The 19,484-nt window shown below is 42.8% G+C and overlaps 1 gene segment (V, D, J or C); it reads left to right on the top strand.

The window, feature by feature from the left end:
- Positions 1-1,136: 1,136 nt before the first annotated feature.
- LOC309546525 (putative non-functional immunoglobulin kappa variable 3-7) lies at positions 1,137-19,271 on the top strand. The segment is given in 3 exons: positions 1,137-1,236; positions 7,037-7,097; positions 18,778-19,271.
- The last annotated feature ends 213 nt before the right edge of the window (positions 19,272-19,484 follow it).

Raw genomic sequence — 19,484 nt, 5'->3', positions numbered from 1 at the left:
TCCAGACATAGAGAGACAATGCCGCAGCCAGGCTTCTCCCCCCGCACTCTCTGCCTTCTCAATCAGCTGCTTCAATCAAGGCCTCCATGACAGCAGGTAAGAAAAAACCTCCTGGACTACTTCTGCTGAACTTTCTTCTTTGTGCTCTTCGGTGCAAAAGGAAGCACCCCAGCCCAAACCAAGCTTATAAAGCCTCTGCCCCAGCTTGCTAGAACCTTCCCTGCACACCGATTGGCGGATACCTGCTGTATGCTCAGGTAAAATTAACCTCCTACTAGCCTAAACCTGTAAACCTATACCCCTATGCTTACCTGACAGAACTGCTAATGGTGGCCACAATCCCACACAAGTGGCCACATAATGTGCCCCCTTTTATAATCTCATTAAAGTGACAACTTTGTCTAAAAAAAAATAAAAATAATTTTTTTTGCCATTTTCCAAAAACTTGTAGCAAAAAATTAAATCTTCCATCTTTTATTTGTTGGTAGAACAATTACAAGTGAAAAATAAGAATTGCACATTTTTCGATCAATTTGCATAAATTATTAAGGATATGAATACCATGTTTTGCACATTTATATATCAGCACTAATTCTGTCAGTGTCACCTGCAGGACTAAGTGACGGGGAGCGCACTGCGGAGGTTGTGAACCCAATGGCTGACTGCCGAGGGTCGATTGGCTCAGAGAGCAGCTACACAGGGTCACAGCCATGGTCCTGGAATGGGAGCTAGAGCAAAAGATTCCCAAGAGCATGGAGTCTAAGAGACAGCAGGTTTTCACTAGAGCCTCTAATGGTGAGGATTGACTTGGCTGCAGCTGACGCCAGGTCGTGGCCCCCAGGGTCTCCCAGCTCACACTCACAGGTGGCTCTGGTGGATGGAAAGGAAGCAGCAGTCCAGGGCAACAAGGGATAGTCGGGGGAACTAACCAAAGGTCAGGGCAACAAGCAGACAGGGATGGTCAGAAGGATGAGCTGAAGGTTGGGGCAAAAAGAAGACAGGGATGGTCAGGCGAACAAGCCAAAGTCGGTACATGGAGTTCAGATGTAGAGCACACTGCAAGAAACACTCAGGGAAGCTTTAACTCAATTGCTGCTCGGGCAAAGCTGGCTTGCAGTGAGTGCATGGGTTTAATGTTTCCTGTTAGAGGCTGGGGTGGAGCCATGCTGAGAGAACATTACTTAAACACACAGGTGTGAGAGCATGGTTCCTAAAGCTGATACACAGACCAAAGAGGTAAGCAGACAGTCTGGGTATGAAACAGTACTGCAGATTCATGACAAATTCTTTGAGCCACACAGGCTACATAGGAGGACAATACAGAAGTTACTGATTGAATAATGACATTTGTTTATAAAGATTGACACTATGCATGTTGTTTAAATTAATGTTTACTAATGAAATTTTTTATTTTAACCACTTTACCACCGGAGGATTTTGCTGTCTTACGTCCAGGCCACTTTTTGCGATTCGGCACTGTGCGACTTTAACTGACAATTGGGTGGTCATGCAATGCCGTAACCAAACAAAATTTACGTCCTTTTTTCTCACAAACAAAGCATTCTTTTGGTGGTATTTGATCACCTGTGCGATTTTCATTTTTTGCGATATTAATTAAAAAACGACAATTTTGAAAAAATAACAATATTTTTCTACTTTGACACTTAAAAAATATCCAATATATTCAATTTTTGTCATATATTTAGGCCAAAATGTATTTAGCTACATGTCTTTGACAAAAAAATTCTCAATGAGCGTATTTTTAACCGCTTTATGACCGGAAGGTTTTACCCCATTCCTGACCAGGCCATATTTTGCCATTCGGCACTGCGTTACTTTAACAGACAATTGTGCGGTTGTGCAATGCTGCACCCAAATTAAATTTATGTCTCTTTTTTCCCCACAAATAGAGCTTTCTTTTGGTGGTATTTGATCACCTGTGCGATTTTTACTTTTTGCGCTATGAACAAAAAAAGAGCGACAATTTTTTTAAAAATAACAATATTTTTCAAATTTTTTATATGAAATTCCCCAAAAAAAAAATCAAAATTTTTTATCATTTTAGGCTAATTTGTTTTCTGCTACATATTTTTGGTAAAAAAAATCGCAATAAGCGTATTTTGGTTGGTTTGCGCAAAAGTTATTGCGTTTACTAACTACGGAAAAGATTTCTGTCATTTGTGGTGTTTTTTTTTTTAACGAGTAATGACGGCGATCTGCGATTTTTTTTTTTGCGGGACTGCGACATTGCGGTGGACAGATCGGACCCTTGACTGACATTTTTGACACTTTTGGGGGTACCAGTGACATTACTACAGTAATCAGTGCTATACATATGCACTGTTACTGTAAAAACACTGGCAGGGAAGGGGTTCATTTTTATTGGAGAGGGAGGGGTTAATGTATGCCTGGTGCTTACTAACGTGTGTGGGGGGAGGTGACTGAGTGAGTCATGGACAGATCGCAGGTTCAGCTATGCTGAACCCTGCAATCTGACCCTGCCTGTCACTTAGGAGATCCGCCCACTTTGTTTACACAAGCGGGCAGATTTCCACACTAGATCCCCCACGATCGGGGAAGAACAGCGGTGATCGCCGCTGCTCCTCCCCTAGCCCGACTCCCACTGTAACCGAATACAGCGGGAGCGAGCCTCCGGCGGTCTACGTCGCCAGACGATAACGAGCCACTTTGCACAGTACAGTCAACGTGACTGGTCGGCAAGTGGTTAATGTGTGTTTTGTCACGCATGTTATGTTGTGAGCACATTTGATAACATATCATAAGACAGTGCTGCACTGAGATAACGGTATATTTTAATATAGAATAGCAATTGTTTTTGGAAATAAATTTGCCTAAGCAGCTTAATGAGAGAAATTGAGTTTTTAGCATAGCAAAGGTTTTGTAACCGTTTTTTACAGCAAACTCACTGTTTCCAAAATCATTCTGCTCGCCCCCTCAAGCAAGAACCACTATTATCAAGATGATAGGGTACACTAAAATATAGATCAGGTAGATGTTTGAAAAAAGAGAGAGCTTTGAAAACCTTCTGATTGTCTAAAGATTTTATTTATTGCATTCTTCTGTGCTAAAGAATTTTCAACTTCCAAAATACCATTTTAAAATGAGATCAAAATCCGGCAGTGCTTATATCACTTTCAATAAAATTTTGTAACATCCCCGGAACAGCTGATATGTCCATCAAGTAAATGACATATATTTTCAGGCTTTTTGCTTTTCAGAATCACATGGCAAGCTTTATTTCATTAGTATAGGCTACACTAAAAAAAAAAAAACCCAATAATTGTTCATATAGCACTTATGTATCAAAAACAGCCAACAGTCTCCATGGGTATGACTGCATACACAAAGCATGGCAAGCCTTCATTGGAGCAACCAAATAATGGCCAAACACCAAAACTGAATGACAGGGACCGCCAAACACTAATAGGGATTGTGGACAAACAACACTAAAATCGCTGTTTCCATAAAATGTTCTGCAGAGAACTTTACAAGGGCAATATCATTGCAAGAGATGAGGCCAGTGACAGCTTTTCATTTTGATTTTCAATATTTCTTTGCTGGCGAAGTCTTAAATGGGTTAAAACAATATTTAGCTTTTCTGACCTGCTTCAGTTTAGGCAACTTTTGTCAGTAAACATGCTTGCAAAAAGTATATAATGCAGCAGAATTTCAGATACAAAGGTAATAACCAGGGGGGCGTGGCGACCGCCGGACTGAATGGCCGCTTGACAGAGGAGCTCCGCTGCAGACTCGGCTTGTAACATATCTACGGCCCATCACAGCGAGTGTTACCACTCCTTAATCACACAGACCGCTTGGGGAACATCTACTGCAGCATCCCGCCATGGCCAGGAGAAAAACGGACCCTCCGGCAGTTCGCAAACTGTCCGATTTCTTTTACCCGGCGGCCTCGGGTCACACGCAAAATGGCGCCGGAGCCTCAATCCACCCGAAGATCGCCGGCCCTCTTGTGTCCGCTTCCACCGTCGCAGCTATGACGTCATCGGCGCGCCTGGACACAGAGGACACAGGCAGGCAAACGTGGCTGACACGCTCTGCGGACTCCTCTCCTTCCACCCCATCCACACACAGCCCAGCAAAATCGAAGCCTAGGTGGGAGGAGGGACACTGCTCATCTCGCCCTGCTGACATGGAGGTGAGTGACCAGGACAATGCCACAATTCCTACTTGGTCGTTTACCCCTGAACCAGATCCCTTTGCATCCATCCCAACAACAGGTCAACCCATCTCTGACAGTGCATTGAAGGACATGCTATCTATGATGCATAAATCTATGCAAACCACGGTTTCCTCATCCATTGCCTACTGCCAAAAGGAGCTGCACGGCTTGGGCAAAAGGGTTAACACAGTGGAGTGCAAAATGGACGAGTTCACCGTCTCCTACAACACACTTGTAGATTCACATACTGCCCAACAAAACGACATTAGTCGCATACAAGCCAAGCTTGCAGACCTGGAGGACAGATCCAGGCGTAACAACTTAAAATTACGCGGAATCCCAGAAACGGTAATGCCCAACCAACTTCCTAACTTTGTACGCGACCTTTTCCAGCAGGCTGTCCCAGCACTGACCAATGCGGACTTAACTATTGACAGGATCCATAGGATTCCCAAGCCCTCTTTCCTTCCACAAGATGTTCCCAGGGATGTCCTGCTTCGCATCCCTTTTTTCCAAGCGAAGGAAAGGATTCTGGACGCATTCAGACGTAAAGACCATTTACCGGAACGTGCAGCAACGATCCAAGTGTTACCCGACTACTCCCAGTACACCCTCCAACAACGCTGCAACCTCAATACAATAACAAAAGCGCTTCGCAACCACAAGATATTGTACAAGTGGAAATATCCAGCTAAATTGTGCATAACCCATCAGGGTTCTTCCTCACAAATTACCACAATTGATCAGGGTATGCGATTACTACGCCAATGGGGAATTGTTCCCGAAGACCCGGGCACATCGATTTCCAAGGCTCTACCTCCACTGCCACCCCGCGTACAACCGGAATGGCAGGTTGCATCCAGATCTTCGAGGTCTCGCAGCCGCCACAAGTGACACTCACTACCAGACCAAGCCGGTCATGCACGGCCCTCCCTGTCTCTAGGAAGCACTCTACATCGTGCTCCTTCCTCCCCTCCTCAGTTTTTGTAGCCCCAGCTACACAGTTGGCCCCGAGGGGCCATATCCTTTTTATCTTTTGTCTGTTTTTTTGTTTGTTCTTGTTACTGAGTTCCTTACCACCAACCTAGCCGTACCAGTGACTTTGCCTCTTCTTTGTCCATGTGCAGTGTACTCCTTCCTCCGCAGCTCCAGTATCAACGAATGTATCCAGTTGAATGCCTTTAGCTACTCCACGGGCCACAGCTTCGGGACTTCCAGGACTCCTTGCCATACAGTCAGGTACTGGCCGCTCTTTTCGCCAAGCATGATGGACACACCAGGTACTGTTTTTGTAGCCCCTGTTTCACTCTTCTTTTCAACAACCGAACTAAGCTCTCTGCACTCCCTCCCAGGCTCCCTTTCCCCCTACGCCTCCGGCTCATCCACTTTCCCCTGGCATGTTCTCCTGACCACTCATGGCAGTTAAGTTCCTTTCCATGAATGTCAAGGGGCTGAATCACCCCGCAAAACGCCACTCAATGTGGAAGGAAGCTGGCTCAGCTAAGGCCGACATCTTGGCAATTAGGAGACTCACTTCCAGATTGGTCATACTCCCCGCTGCACGCACCCCGATTACCCCCATATGTTCCAGGCTTCCTACACAGCCAAGAAGAGAGGGGTGATGCTAGCTTTCCGAAACTCCCTGTCCTTCTCCTTCTCCAAGGTGGTGGAGGACAGGGAAGGTCGTTTCCTGATTATTAACTGTATTATTGACAAATGTCCTTATACGATTGTTAATGTGTATGCTCCCAATGTCCGCCAGATTTCTTTCTTGAGAAAATTGTGTTCTAAAGTTTCAAAATTGACAGTAGGTAAATTGATAGTATGTGGTGACTTCAATATGGTTGTAGATCCCGCATTAGATTCGTCAGCCAAACCCAAGTCCAAACTTCCATCCTTAGCAACACTATTTCATTCTGAGGGGTTACACGATGTTTGGAGATATCAGCACGCAGAGGAGAGAGACTACTCTTTCTTCTCTGCGAGCCACAACACGTACTCCAGGATCGACATGTTCCTTGTAGACTCTGCCACTCTGCCTCTTCTTGCTGACACCTCCATAAGCACCATCACATGGTCGGACCATGCCGCAGTCCATATGACTCTGTCTACCAGTCCCCCTTCCACAACCTCCTTCATTTGGAGGTGCAACAATTCCCTTCTCTCAAAGGTAATAACCAGCTGCTGAAGGGCCACCATGAATAGCATAAAAACAAAAGATAAAGAGTGTGTGGGGTTAGGTTTCACTATAAGACCATGACATACATCATTTTAAGAGGTTGTAAACCTCAGAATTTTTTTTTTTTTCAAAAGGTACATCTGAAAGACAAACAGTTCTGCATCGCATACTAGCTCATTATGATATACTTACCTTAAAATGAAGCCCCGAAGCACCGACCGCTCACTTCTCCCATGGGTGGACATGTTCTGTCACCCTTCTCCCGGGTTCGCGGCATCCGGCCATCTGATTGGCTGGACCCGCGATTACGTCACTCCCGTGCATGCGCGCAGGAGCCAACAGTCACGGCACGGGGCTCTGAAGGAACGGCACCAGCAGCCGTTCCTTCAGAGCACATGCGCCAGTGATGTCACTGGCTGCATTTAAGGTAAATATCTCCTAAACAGTACATGTTTAGGAGATATTTACAGTACCTATAGGTAACCTTATCATAGGCTTACCTATAGGTACAAGTTACAGAGGAGGGTTTACTTCCTCTTTAATATAGATTGCAGAGGAGTCGTTTACTCCCATATGTCTGCTGTATGTCAGGTCTGTCATTTACGTAATAATGTTATACCGAATTTCAGGTCTCTGCTATATTTTTATTTCCACAGGAGGGAGCTGAAATGGAAATGTCTGCGAGATTCTTCCTACTTTTCCTGCTTTTTTCTCTAGGTATGTATTCCTCCTAACCAAATGACTTAGTTGCAGGGAATTTCAAATGTAAAAGCAAAGACTAAAGCATAAGTGGACTCTGCCTTTAAAACTTACATTTATTTGTGTCCCAATTTTGAAATTAAAAAAAATAAAAAAAAGTTTAGTGTTTACCATGCCCAGCCTGGATTTATGATTACCGTATATCTAGAAGGGCTGATGTATGTAAGAGAATTGGTGTGACTGTGGACTTAAACATCCAATTTTATAAACAAAAAAAGCTAAATTAATTTTTGGCTGCGCATCCAATGCAGACCCAATGATTGTGTTTGGAGAAAGCAATATCTGTGCATAAATGAAATACATAAGCATGCAATGGCTTCAATAGCAATAGCAAAGTGTAGCCACATGTACAATTGTGGGCTGGTATTCTTAACGTGACACTAAAGGTAATAGTCCCTACTATTACTCTCAGCCTCCTCTAAAACTCCAAATTCCTTTTCTTTGCTGCTGTGATCTGACTTCCTGTTGGAGGGTGGCTGCATTTGTTCTCCATGGTTCCACTGTATGTAGGAATGTAGCCTTCATGTACCTTGCACCTGAGATGGATTAGGGACTATGGGGTCTATAGTGTGCATAGCAGTGCACATGACTGCAACTAATCTGCACTGCCTGTTCCATAACAAGGAGGCAGAAAAACAAAGTAGGAAACTACTTCATAAAAAGTAGATTAGTGGGTCATTAAAGTGATAGTAAAGCTTTTTTTTTTTTTTCCTTATTAAAATAAAAAAATTAAAAGTTATCCTTACCTCCTCTGTGCAATGGTATTGCACCAAACAGTCCCCTACCGATACTGTCTGCCCCTTCTTCCTGTGGGTGCCGTGATAGCAAGCCAAGTGCTATGGGGCCCCTGTGCATGCGTGCTTCTGAGCCATGGTGACGCCATGTGACTCGTTCCCTCCTCACAGAATTTGACTGGACAGCAGAAGGAGCTTATGGGGAGATTCACTAAAACTGATGCACTCAGAATCTGGTACAGCTGTGCCTAGTAACCAATCTTATTTCAGCTTGTTCAATTAAAGCAATAGCCTACCTTAAAAAAAAAAAAACATGTGCTGACCTGCTCCCGCTGTCCTCTCCTTGCTCCCGTGCCTCCAGGAAGGATGTCCTCTGTGTGTGTTGTAGAGGATCCCTCCAGCATCCGAGCCCCAGGGCCAAGGTCACCCTTCCCCAGACTAGTGAAATCCCTTTAAAGGCCTATGACAGCCTCTTCAGCACTACATCTCCAGCCAACACCACTCTGCCCCTGCTGGCCTGATCCAAAATATTTAAGAGTAGAGATGGCCTTGCAGCTCGCCCAGCGGTCGGTTTGTGGCGAACTTTGCTCCTTCGCTGTTTGCTTGACATGCAAACATATAGCGATATTCGCGACCGCCATATTCTTTTACACTGTGAAGAACTTTGACCCATGACACATCCATCAGGTGGTACAGGACAGCCAATTGAGACATTTCAGCACATGGACATATCCCCTACCTTATAAATAGACCTGATCCGGCTGCCATTTTACATTCTGTCTTTTGTCAGTGTAGGGAGAGGTTGCTGTGTGGAGCAGGGACAGACTATCAGTGACAGAAATCGCTAGCTATTGCTAATAGGTCCACAAAAGTCCTTTTAAGGACTGGTATAGGTGTACTATTGTTTGGTGTGTAGTATATAGGGGTGTAATACACTTAAAATATACTTTCTAATATAGAAAGCATATTATAGTGGATTTGTATTGTGCAGCATTGTGACTGGTGAGCGGTTCTGCAGCAATAATACAACTACAAAGAGTGACAAACGCAATTAGAAATTAGAAAAGTATTATAACTGGTGTGATAGGCAGTCGCCCCCCAAAAACAACAGATTGAAACGGGGTGTTATATATACTTTCATAATAGCGTATTTGGGTACTGCAGAATTTTTTTTTCTGTTTTGCTGCGTTCCCTCTGCTATACACAATGACAGACATTACTGGAAAAAAAAGTATTATAACTGGTGTGATATACCAGTGCCCCCCCAAAACAACAGATTGAAGCGGGGTGTTATTTAACAATATACTTTCAAAATAGTGTTTTTTGGGTACTGCAGACATTTTGCCTCTTTCGCTGTGTTACCTCTGCTACACACAGTGACAAAAGTTACTGGAAACATTTTTTTATAACTGGTGTGATAGACCAGTGGCCCCCCAAAACGACAAATTGAAGCGGGGTGTTATAAAACAATATACTTTCATAATAGTGTACTGGGGTACGCCAGAAATTTTGCCTCTTTCGCTGCGTTACTTCTGCTACACACAGTGACAAAAGTTACTGGAAATTTTTTTTATAACTGGTGTGATAGACCAGTGGCCCCCCAAAATGACAGATGGAAGCAGGGTGTTATATAACAATATACTTTCATAATAGTGTATTTGAGTACTGCAGAAATTTTGCCTCTTTCGCTGCGTTACCTCTGCTACACACAGTGACAATAGTTACTGGAAACATTTTTTTATAACTGGTGTGATAGACCAGTGACCCCCCTCTGCTTCAGTATTTCACAGTACATATTGGCATTCATGGTTCCCCTAATGAACTATAGCTCCCAGTGCCGGCAGCACTCATGCAGCCCAAAACTACGACACTCCCACCACCATGCTTGACTGTAAGCAAGACACACTTGTCTTTGTCTTCCTCACCTGGTTGCCGCCACACACACTTGACACCTTCTGAACCAAAAAAGTTTATCTTGGTCTCATCAGACCACAGGACATGGTTCCAGTAACCCATGTCCTTAGTCTGCTTGTCTTCAGCAAACTGTTTGCGAGTTTTCTTGTGCACCATCTTTAGAAGAGGCTTCCTTTTGGGAGGATAGCCATGCAGACCAATTTTATGCAGTGTGCGGCGTATGGTTTGAGCACTGACAGGTTGACCCTCCACCCCTTCAACCTCTGCAGGAATTCTGGCAGCACTCATAGGTCTATTACCAAAAGACAACCTTTGGATATGACGCTGAGCATGTGCACTCAGCTTCTTTGGTCGACCATGGAGAGGCCTGTTTTGAGTGGAACCTGTCCTATTAAACCGCTGTATGGTCTTGGCCACGTGCTGCCGCTCAGTTTAAGGGTCTTGGCAATCTTCTTAGGGCTTAGGCCATCTTTATGCAGAGCAACAATTATTTTTTCAGATCCTCAGAGAGTTCTTTGCCATGAGGTGACATGTTGAACTTCCAGTGACCAGTATGAGAAGGTGAGAGTGATAGCACCAAATTTTACACACCTGCCCCCATTCACACCTAAGACCTTGTAACACTAACGGGTCACATGACACCGGGGAGGGAAAATGGCTACTTGGGCCCAATTTGGACATTTCCACTTAGGGGTGTACTCACTTTTGTTGCCAGTGGTTTAGACATTAATGGCTGAGTGTCGAGTTATTTTGAGGGGACAGTAAATTTACACTGTTATACAAGCTGTACACTCACTACTTTACATTGTAGCAAAGTTTCATTTCTTCAGTGTTGTCACATGAAAAAATATAATAAAATATTTACAAAAATGTGAGTTGTGTACTCACTTTTGTGAGATATTGTAACAACGAAACATCCCCAATTCATAATACACTATTCCTCGTGGATAAAAGTACCAGGTCATGCGACTTTAACAGCAAGTTGAACATTGCAGAAACATGGTTAGTTAGCACTGCAAATTAGAATGAAAAGTGCCAACTATGGAACCTTTATGCTTTGATCTTTGGTGAGTTAATAACCAGCACAACTATGCAGCGGTTGATATAGAGACTTCTGATCCATTACTGTTTACAAATCAGTGACTCACACGTGCAGGCTTAAATTATAGCTAAAGGCAAAACTTTTTTGGATGTTTTGGAAAGAGTGGGAAGGATTAGAACACCTATTAGGTTTTTATTGCTGTCTGTGCCCCTGAAAGGGAAATTCCCTCTCTCGATTTGTCCTGTTTATCATTATTATTGAAAGTAAATCAAAATACCAAATTTTAAGTTGTCCCCAGAAAAGTAATAGAGGGGAAATCTTCCAATGGGGACACTAGTTCTGGTGAGCTGGGGTTACCCAAGGAATTTCCTTAATTTGCAGGGATTTCCACTAACTTCTTGTTTGGCTATGGGACAGGAAGTAAAGGGAAATCTCCCCAATGGGAAACATATAGGAAAAAAAAAAAATCTAACAGGGGTTATAACCATCCCTTACTCTAACCAAAATGAAAAAAAAAAGGTTTTACCTATAGTTCTACTTAAGTGTTTGCATGAAGCCAACACAATCCATGAAATTATCTAGCAAAATGTGTACTGATATTCTATGTCTTCAGTGCAGTCCTAGTTTGTCCTGCATATTGAATGTCTAAAAAATGAAATCTATTTTGATAAAGTGCTCTAAGGAATACATGTCAACATTTTACCTTAAAGTATATGTACTGTAAGCCTTTACCTTGTAAAACAACACATGCAGTTTAACATAGAAATAAAAGGCAATACATGTGTGTATACATATAAAAAATTATAAACGCATTTTTTATTTTTTTATAAGTGATCACATTCATTTTGCAAAAAGAGCCGGGGGAGGAGAAACAGCAGTACACTCATTTTCCCAGTAAATGGCTGGGCGGGGGGTGTCAGGACAAGTATGATCATTGAAGGAGAGCAGATTGAGTTGCCAACACAACCAGAGAACTGACTATACTGTGCTCTCCTGCTTAGTGTGGTCAGTTTTTAATAGGACAGCAGAGGAACTGACAGGATCACCAGGGATTTCACACAAAGGAAGCAATACAAAGGGAATAGGGTACTTTCTCATATGAGTACATGATACAGCAGGCACAAATCAGGAATAAGAAAGGTTGGATTTTCATATTTTCAATATGAACTAATAATAAAAACTAGTTAGCTAAGCATTGAAATGTACATGTGCTAAAGCATATACCGGGATTGATGGCTGTGGCTGCAGCAGGCATATCTGGATATGGACACTGTGATACCCTCAGCACACTATGGCTTTTTTTTCACTTTCACTTCCACTTTTCCTTTTTTTTTTTTTACAATAGTCTTTAACCACATAACGTCTGCTCACGTTGCTGCTACTGCAGCAACGTGGCTCGTTATCGTCTAGCGACGTAGTACTACGTCGCTAGACTCCTCCCCCTGTAGGCGGCGCTCGCGCGCCGCCGGAGGCGCGCTCCCGTTGTTTTCAATCACAGCGGGAGTCAGGCCAGGGGAGGAGCGGCGGCGATCGCCGCTGCCCTTCCCCGATCGTCGGGGAATCTAGTTTGGAGATCCGCCCGCCTGTGTAAACAGAGCGGGCGGATCTCCTAAGTGACAGGGAGTGACAGATCGCAGTGTTTAGCATAGCTGAACATCCGATCTGTCCCTGACTCACTCAGTCACCTCCCCCCACACACCTCAGTAAGCACCAGGCATACGTTAACCCCTCCCTCTCCAATAAAATTAACCCCTTCCCTGCCAGTGTCATTTTTACAGTAACAGTGCATATATATAGCACTGATTACTGCAGTAATGTCACTGGTACCCCCAAAAGTGTCAAAAATGTCAGTCAAGGGTCCGATCTGTCCACCGCAATGTCGCAGTCCCGCAAAAAAAAATGCAGATCGCCGCCATTACTCGTTAAAAAAAAAACACCAAAAATGACAAAAATCTTTCCCTTAGTTAGTAAACGCAATAACTTTTGCGCAAACCAATCAAAATACACTTATTGTGATTTTTTTTTACCAAACATAGGTAGCAGAAAACAAATTGGCCAAAAATTTAAAAAAATTTAGATTTTTACATTTTTTTGGGGGGAATTTCATATAAAAAATGTTAAAAATATTGTTATTTTTTCAAAATTTACGCTCTTTTTTTGTTTATAGCGCAAAAAGTAAAAATCGCACAGGTGATCAAATACCACCAAAAGAAAGCTCTGTTTGTGGGAAAAAAAGGACGTAAATTTTGTTTGGGTACAGTGTCGCACGACCGCGCAATTGTCCGTTAAAGTCGCACAGCGCCGAATCGCAAAACGTGGCCCAGACGTAAGACAGCAAAATCCTCTAGTGGTAAAGTGGTTAAAGCATGTCTAACCAACCCCCCCCCCCCCCCCAAAAAAAAAATAAAAAAAAAAGTAATCAATTGCAGCTTACCAAAAATGTTCTTTTGTTTCAAGGTTTTCATTTTTTCTTTCTTGAAGAAAAGGAGGCCATAGATGGGTAAAGTTGCAAATGAAAATTAAAGAGAAAAGCAGGTTCTAAAAAAGTTTGTTAGTTTTTTCTAATAATTAGTGGGGTCAAATCAATGTTCGTTTTTGACCACAGTGACAAGAAAATTTGAAGAAGCAGTTTGAAAAATGTTTTTGAATGGTAACAGTGTACAGTATGTGGTTTTTGTTCAATAAAGTTCATTCATTCCAAAATCAAATGTTAAAAGGAAAAAAAAAAATCTTTCATACGACAAACAAATGTTCTGAGCATTTTCGTACGAATTTTGCTCCCCAAGCGATTGACTAAGCTTGATCGCTTCTGATCTAAGGCTGCTTACAAACTGAACAGCTTTTCTTCTGGAAGAAAACAGGGAAGAAAAATGCATGACTATTAAATCTTATTGAACTCTTCACACTGGTCAGTTTCAGGTCTATTGCATTTCCAAAGTCCTGCTTGCTATGTTTTTTGGTACATGTTTGGAATGGTTAAAAAAAATGCACTAAAAATGCACCTCCCCATTGAAATGAATGAAAAACGCATCACAACTATGTAAAAAATACACCTGTGATTGCTATTTTGGTGCGGTTTTTGAGTCTCATATCCTTTTTTCACAGGCACAAAATACACCAGAAATGCAGCAAAGACACGATAAAAACTACCTATCAGCTGTTCTCCAACACTTGGGTCTACAAAAAAGGATGCTTTCCTTTATTATGTCCCTATTTTCCACCCCAAGTGCTAAAATCCGAGTCAATGGCTACCTGTTCGGCGCCTTCTCCATAGGTAACGACACGAGACAGGGCTGCCCTCTCTCCCCAATCCTGTTCGTGCTCACATTGGAACCTCTATTGAGGTGCCTAAGAGCCAACCTAAACGTTAAAGGCATAACTATTGAGAAACACATATTCAAACTTGCCGCATTTGCAGATGATATCCTTCTTTTTCTTCAAGAACACCACATCTCCATTCCTAACCTACTTGCAGACTTCGATTTGTTCCAGAAATTATCCAACCTTAAGATAAACTTTATCAAATCCCAGGCATTAAATGTTTCTCTCCCAGCTACAATAGTCCAACAATGCAAATCAAACTTCCCATTCAAATAGGAATCAAACGCGATTAAATACTTAAGTATATACCTCCCCGTTAATTTAGCTGACCTTTTTGAAAAAAACTTCCTGACAATAACGAAAATCATTGTGGAAGACCTTCTCAAATGGAATACTTCTTTCTTCTCCCGGTTCGGGAGGGCAGCTTTAATAAAAATGAACATCCTTCTGAGACTCCTTTACATCCTTCAAGCTTTCCCCGTTGCACTTCCCCCATCATTCTTCACAATCTATGTGCCTTAAGTTTCTCTGGCATCAAAAGAAAGCTAGAGTTAGTTTTTTACCAGCTATCTAGACCCAAACAAAAAGGAGGAATTGGATTCCCCAACCTACAGCACTATTATTGGGTATGTCATTTAGCAAGAATTGTAGACTGGAACGTCCATTCTAACATCAAAGAGTGGGTGGTGCTGGAAGCTTCTTTCAGTCCCCTGCCGCTTGAGACTACCCCTTGGATCCTCCCTCGCCACATACCTCAATCCCTGGAGCACCCGATAATTGCCCCGACATTGTCTTGTTTTAAAACTGTTTGTAGGAAATTTAAATTATCCTCCAACCCGGGTCCCCTTACCACCATTCACGACAACCCGACCTTCACTCCTGGCCTAAATACACTTAAGTTATGTAGCTTTTGGCCACACCCACACCTGCAAATACAATATTTGTTCTCAAACGGCAAAACGTACCTCACCAATTTTGCCACTCTTACCAAAAATAATACATTCCCAGTATGGCTATATCAGCAAATCACACAATTCATCAAAAACATCAACCGCAACAATCAAATCTCCCGGCCACTCTCCTCTTTCGAGTCTCTCTGCTCCCAAACTTCACCTCAGAGACATGTAATAGCTAAAATTCATGAAATGTTTTTTCGAAAAATCCTCATCAAAATCCAGGAGAGCTTGCTATACTTGGGAACGTGATCTACAACTAGACCTATCAGAGAAGGACTGGGATCACATATTCACAATAGCTCATAAAGGGTCAATTAACGTTAATATTATTAAAGAAAACAACTATAATGTTTTAACGAGGTGGTACAGAACACCAACGACTCTTCACATATACAAACCTACTACGTCTGATAAATGCTGGCGATGTGTTCAAGAACCAGGTTCGATGCTACACATTTGGTGGTCCTGTCCACTCATACAAACATTCTTAAATCAGGTCCATCAGACTATAACCCAAGTACAGGCAGTCCCCGACTTACGAACATCCGAGTTGCGAACGACTCCTACTTACGAACGGGGCCCCGTGATGAACGACTCCTACTTACGAACGGGGGCGTGACGAACGACTCCTACTTACGAACGGTGGCGGCGCCCACGTGACGTCACTGCTGGCTTCTTCCGGCTTCTTCTCGCTCCTGTGCTGGATAGCATCCATCTTAGTGCCGGCCACAATGCACGCTGCATGTACTACATGTACTGATTGCCCCACACTGCCCAGAAGCATCCCACTGCACAGGCAGAAGCTGGTGGAACTGTCTGGAAACTGGTGAGATTACATTACTCTGTATTGGGAGCAGGACCACTGTATTGTACTTGTACTTCCAGCTATGTTGAATGTAACTATCCTTCTGGGTCTCTTTTAGCCTTTTAGTTTTGGCTAGTACAGTACTGTATGGTGTGGGGTTAGAGCCACAATGAGGTTTCTACTGCTGTCTGTATCCTTATGAATTATTTGGGCTGGAGTTACACTTAAAAAAGTACATGTTCCGACTTACAAACAAATTTGACTTAAGAACAAACCTACAGTCCCTATTGTGTTCGTAACCCGGGGACCGCCTGTAACCTCACAACCTATGGACTACACTCCGGCTCGTCTACTGCTTCATCACTCCAATATACCAATCAACACATACTGCAAATTCCTTTCAATCCAAATGATCAACGCAGCAAAACTCTGCATCCCCTTACATTGGGGTTCCTGTCACGTTTCCTCATGGTTTAAAAAAAATAAAAATAGCTGAGATGAAGGAACTTATTCATATAGCTCGCGATACACTATCAAAATTTTATGATACATGGGCCTGCTGGACCCACTTCCAATCGTCAAATCTATTTCCCGTTACACTTCAGCCAAGCAATACTCAAATCACGGAATAGAAAGCCATTATGCTTCATTGATATCCTTCATATATCATAAATGTCTGTTCACAAAACAACCTGCCTTACTTATCGGGATGTGGAATCATCCCCCCCTAACCCAGGGTTGGTGTGGGGAGATTCCAATCCTTCTAGTCTAGCTATTTCGATAATTCCATGATTTCTCTAAAAGATAATCTTCCCTTATCTACCTATTTGGTCCTAACTTTACCCTAATTTGACCAGACTTGTAGCATGCAGCTATAGAATTGTACGCACTGTTATACTCATTAAGTCTTATTTGATACTCCTCACAGAAGCCTAATTCCAGTCTCGAGTACACACACCCACCCAAAGGCGCCATACGCCATTGTTCTAAACCCTTTTCCCACGCACACACGCACCAGCAATTAATTCATATTTTGGTGACCTAATATTTAGATACTCTGCTAACCCTTCCCATCCTTACCCCCCCCCCCCACACCCCCCTATTTTACACCGCTCTCTCCTGGAAGTTCAAAGATAATGTATTTTACGTGTTTTTGCACTTCTGCAAAAGAGTGTTACTTTGAAATTTGCATCATGTAAATTCCTTGCAACGTGTTGATGTTCTATGTTTTGCATTGTATTACCTTATTCTTAATAAAAATCTTTTATGGAAAAAAAAAAAAAAGGAGCAGTGTGAATGTAGTCTAAAGGGAAGTCATGGCTATTTCATTGTTGATAATGAATCACACATTGATCGGATAATAAAACTGAAATGTGTATGACCACCATTAGTTTGGTCAGTTCTCTGTCTACAAAGTACAAAATGACTATAATAGGTGGTCAATTACTTTATAGAGTGTGAAGGAGTAGACAGAAGCCCAGTGAATACCATGGAGAAATGTCACATGAATGCTTCATTTATTTTTGATGAAATATTTGATTTGTTTAATTTTTCTAAAAAGTATTGTACTGAATGTTTTTAAACAGGTGCTCGATCATTGTATACATTGTGTATCGCTTTATTACATACAGTAAAATTCCTACCAGCTCTGTACCATGGTCCCTCTCTTTACATTACCAAAGGAAGTCCCATTATTTGCATATTATTATGCTTTACATAAACAGTCTTCATGACTGGAGATAAAACAAGAAAAAAATCTGTGCTAGGAAAATGCATATGTGGCCCTGTCTGCTTATCAGGGGGGCCTGAATTGTTAGCTAGCTGTCACATGTTTTACTGCACTGCACCCTGGGATTGCACATAAATCTGTGGGGAGCATGTGACGCGGTGTCTTTTGGTGGGAGTATCAGTCCCAGGTTGTCATGCCGAGTGACGGCTGTCTCTCCTCCTGTCAGAGAGTGAAGGTGGTCCAGGCAGCCGGCCTACAGGGACTGGAGGTTGAGCTGTGCTGCAGAGAGGGATCCAGAGTGTTGCTGACCGAGCTGCTGGGCAGAAGTCTTCAGGAAAAACAGTATTGTGAGTACTCAAGATCTGCCCAGGGGTCTGCCTAGGAAAGGGGACCACTCCAGAAGGTCAAGGGGATGCAGGAGCCAGCTAACCAGTAGTATTGGCAGTGAAAAGGGGGTGCCAAGTGTTCAAAGCCCTGAAGATAAGGAAGTAAAAGGGGGCACCAGTGTGGGCCCTGAAGTGTCCGACAGTGCAGCAAAGGTGTACAAGTAGCTACCTCAGGCGAGAGTACCTCAGGGAGCTAAAAAGGGACTTCCCCAGTAAAAAAGGGACGTTGCAGCATCAAGTCAGCGTTAACTGGCATCCGGCCAGCATTAACCAGCATCAAGCCAGCACTAACCAGCGTCAAGCAGCATTTATCCAGAGTTCCCGTAAAGTTGTGTATAGTTCAGTTGCAGCAGTATCCCACTCATCCCTTCTCCCATCCAAGTTCCTAAATAAACCAAAAAACCCAAAGTTACTGGACTGGCTCTTGTCTCAGTGCTCACACTTGGAGAAACATGTTCAAAGGTACTTTTGTTGCACCCTGTGACCCAGGGGGACCCATAGCCAGCACCTATGCTGGGAATTGTGCTACAATCTTAAAAGCCAACAATCTGCGTGTGGCAATCCAAAAATCTCAAAATGCTTCCTTTGTATCTGCTCTGTATGTTCTGTCTTTACATAGGAGGTAATGTGAAATGATATTAAACTTGAACTGACTCAGTAATAGAAGTATGTACTGTACCTCCGTTAAGTATGTATTCATAATGTGTCAAGTAAAGCAAATAATATAATGATTTTATGATTTATTTTTTAGGCTCCCTTAGACAGATTACAATGACTCAGACTCCAAATGTCATCTCTGGATCAAGAGAAGAGACCGTCACCATCATCTGTAGAGCCAGAACAGCTGTAGATGATGCAAATCCAAAGTTCAAAGCCTTGCCCTGGGGTCATCAGAAACTGGGACAATCTCCATCTCCAAATATATATCATGCCTATCGCCAAAATACCAGGATTCCAGACCAATTCAGTAGCACTGTATCTGGACCTGATGTCCTCTTTCTTAAAATGGAAAACGTTGAAACAGAGGATGAAGCTGTCTATTACTGCCAGCAGCACATAGAACGTCCACAAATACAGTGATGCAGAGCTGTACAAAAACTTTGTGCATGTGTGCATTGTATTAGTATGCAATAAATCTATATATACTGTACTTCCTAAATCTAAGGATTTTAATTTTACAGTTATCCATCCAGAATGAAATGGAAGGTGATCCCTCGACCATATAAAGAAGTGAAGCTATACTGGAGACTAGGGATGGGCTCTGTGTTCAAGTAGAGCGTAAGTTCAACTCGAACATCAGCTGTCTGTGTGTTCACCAAACACATGAACAAATGGGCCGCTTGGCCGGAAGTTTGCCCGCTGATGAGCGCCCCATAATACACTGTGCTTTGATTGCTGATGATTGGCCAAAGCATGCACCTAAACTGTATGCTTTGGCCAATCGCAGCATAATGTCCT

Source organism: Pelophylax lessonae (assembly GCF_965119305.1).
Source record: "Pelophylax lessonae genome assembly, chromosome: 1".
Lineage (NCBI taxonomy): Eukaryota > Metazoa > Chordata > Amphibia > Anura > Ranidae > Pelophylax > Pelophylax lessonae.
Note: the sequence above shows the minus strand (reverse complement) of the source record. Positions and strands in the feature narration are given on the sequence as shown.